Source organism: Aplysia californica, unplaced genomic scaffold (genome assembly GCF_000002075.1).
Source record: "Aplysia californica isolate F4 #8 unplaced genomic scaffold, AplCal3.0 scaffold00181, whole genome shotgun sequence".
Classification (NCBI taxonomy): domain Eukaryota; kingdom Metazoa; phylum Mollusca; class Gastropoda; order Aplysiida; family Aplysiidae; genus Aplysia; species Aplysia californica.
In genome coordinates this window covers 1,140,564-1,142,911 of record NW_004797451.1, presented here as the reverse complement: position 1 = coordinate 1,142,911, position 2,348 = coordinate 1,140,564, and the positions used below count along the sequence as shown (strand labels likewise).

General features: G+C 39.4%; 1 long non-coding RNA gene across 1 annotated transcript in view; it reads left to right on the top strand.

The window, feature by feature from the left end:
- The window catches only part of LOC118477689, a 4,707-nt gene extending 3,174 nt beyond the window's left edge, over positions 1-1,533 (top strand). The window contains exon 2 of the long non-coding RNA XR_004858543.1: positions 1,520-1,533. This is a non-coding gene — a long non-coding RNA (uncharacterized LOC118477689). The remainder of the gene's footprint in view (positions 1-1,519) is intronic.
- Positions 1,534-2,348: the final 815 nt, after the last annotated feature.

The window sequence follows — 2,348 nt, the reverse complement described above, 5'->3', positions numbered from 1 at the left end:
TTTATGTTTTTAGGGAGGGGGAGGCGTGTCCAGAACGAAATGAAGGTTGTCGTGTCGATGTGCATCTCTTTACTTCAACTCCAACTCAAAGTCAAAGTGAAATGTTTGTCATATTTTGGAGAGAAAAAGCATCTCTCCATTTCGTGACAGAGGTGAAAAAAGCTGTCTAAACCTTACGTGATACAGAGCATTTCACATGCCCCTCGCGTGCCCTTTCCATGTCAAAATCCGACATTGTTGACAGGCATAGCATGAAATCTGTACGAATTTCAACTTTTGAAGAGAGTAGAAAAAAGTTCATTTTTCCATTTCTTTATGGGGAAAAGGATGTGGGGGGGAGGGGGGAGGGGAATACTTTTTAAAATGTAATTAAGTTGCTTACGAATTTGTTGAAACAAGACTCCGCCCTGTCCGCTTCTAGGGACATAAACAGTTCTGCTTTAGTTCTGAATAAAAGACCATTACAGTTATCTTATAATTAGTTTCACAACGAATTTGTCCAAAGGTTGAAAATAAATGTTACACAATATGCTGTAAGAAAAATTATGAGCAGGGATAGAGCCTTTTTATTGTTTGTTTGTTTGCTTGCTTGTGTATTTGTGTATGTTTTTGTTTGTGTGTTTGTTTGTTTGTGTGGGGGGTTTTGTTTGTTTGTTTGTGTGTTTATTAGGTTGATTAGTTCTTTGGTTGGTTGTTTGTTTGTTTTGTTTGAGGAAGGTTGTCTCTAATTTTTTCAAACAAAAAAATAGCTCTATATCCCTGATCAGAATGATTTTTTCAGCAGTTCATAACAACCCCTGCGTTACTTTGTCGCTGCGGTTTCATTTTTCATTGAATGGCCCTTTAGAACTTTTCTCCTGGTATTTGTCATTTTAATCACTTGTCCATGCGGCCACCATTCTTTTCAGCTATTCGGGATGGTGATGATCATTAGAATAATCTTACCTACTTACTACTCTCTCCTTATACCGCGATGTATTAAGGCGGAGAGCTGTCGACGCCACGCTTGTCTGTCCCTGGCCACGTCCTCCATTCTCGGCACATCCAGGCCCTGGGTGATTGCCTCGTCTCTTATTGTATCTCTATAGCTTCCTGTTTGTTTTTCAAATTAGAAAAATCCTTTTAAAAAACAAACAAAAAACATCTAAAACGCCTAGTTGTGGTCCGTCACTTTTGTCTCCAGTTGAAGCCGTAATTGGATGTACTCAAATAACTTTTTAGATTTGAGTCTACTCAAATAAACTGAAAAAAAGGAAAATCAAAACGAAACTTGAAGTGTGGTCGTTTTGGGGGGCATTGTTTAACCTAGTCAGGACCCTTACGTAAAAATTGAAATCTTGTCAAGTGCAATCATAGTGTTTTATTAAAACAAACAAGCAAAACAGAACACCAGAACAAAACAAGACCTATTGTAACGTATTACATTTTTTTCTTCTTTTTTTTCGTTTTAAGAATAAGTCAGTGTGACTTCGATCACATTCCGTCGAGTGTACTAATTGCGTTTTATTCAAATAAATAGTTTAAAAGGAACACCAAAAATAAAACTATAGAGGAGTTGTGGAGTTGGCTTTTTAAAACAAGTCAGTGTAGAAACGGACGCATTTCGCCAAGTGTGATAAAAAGCATTTCTAACTTGGATCATTACCTGTGGTTTGGCGCCAAGATGACCTGTCCACCATCAGCACCATCACTAGCAGCAGCAGCAGCAGCAGCATCTTTGTGCATGCGCACGACATCCATGTGGTCACGTAACAGTACAACAAGACGTGTCAAGTTTCTGACACCGCTTCTGTTGCTGGCTCTGTGCTCCATGATGGAGCTTGTGACGTCACAAATTACCCCGGATATGGAGTACAAAGGTAAGACCCGGTAGGACGTGCCGACCTGGTTAACGCCGATTTGGTGTACTTTTTACTTTTGGTTTAGTCTGGGTTGGGTTTGTCAGTGGGAAGATTCTGGAGATTTTATTTTGATGGACGTGACCCTCTACAATGTCAAAAACATGCAAGCGGGGATACACTTTTGAACACTCTCATTTATACAGAGAGAGAGAGAGAGAGAGAGAGAGAGAGAGAGAGAGAGAGAGAGAGAGAGAGAGAGAGAGAAACATGTGTACGTACACACACGCTTAATCAAACATGAAAATACACATGCTGTCTGAAGGCCTTTTTGATATCAACAACAAAAAACTTGGAATTTTTACTTAACTAAAAATCATCATCCATTTGCATGTCATTTGAGACAAAAAGCTGACCACATCAATATTGAGTTTTGAAAGAGAAGTTGCTCTTTATAAGAGACCTCTTCCACCATCCACCCTCCACCCTCATCCCCCACTCTTCACTTCC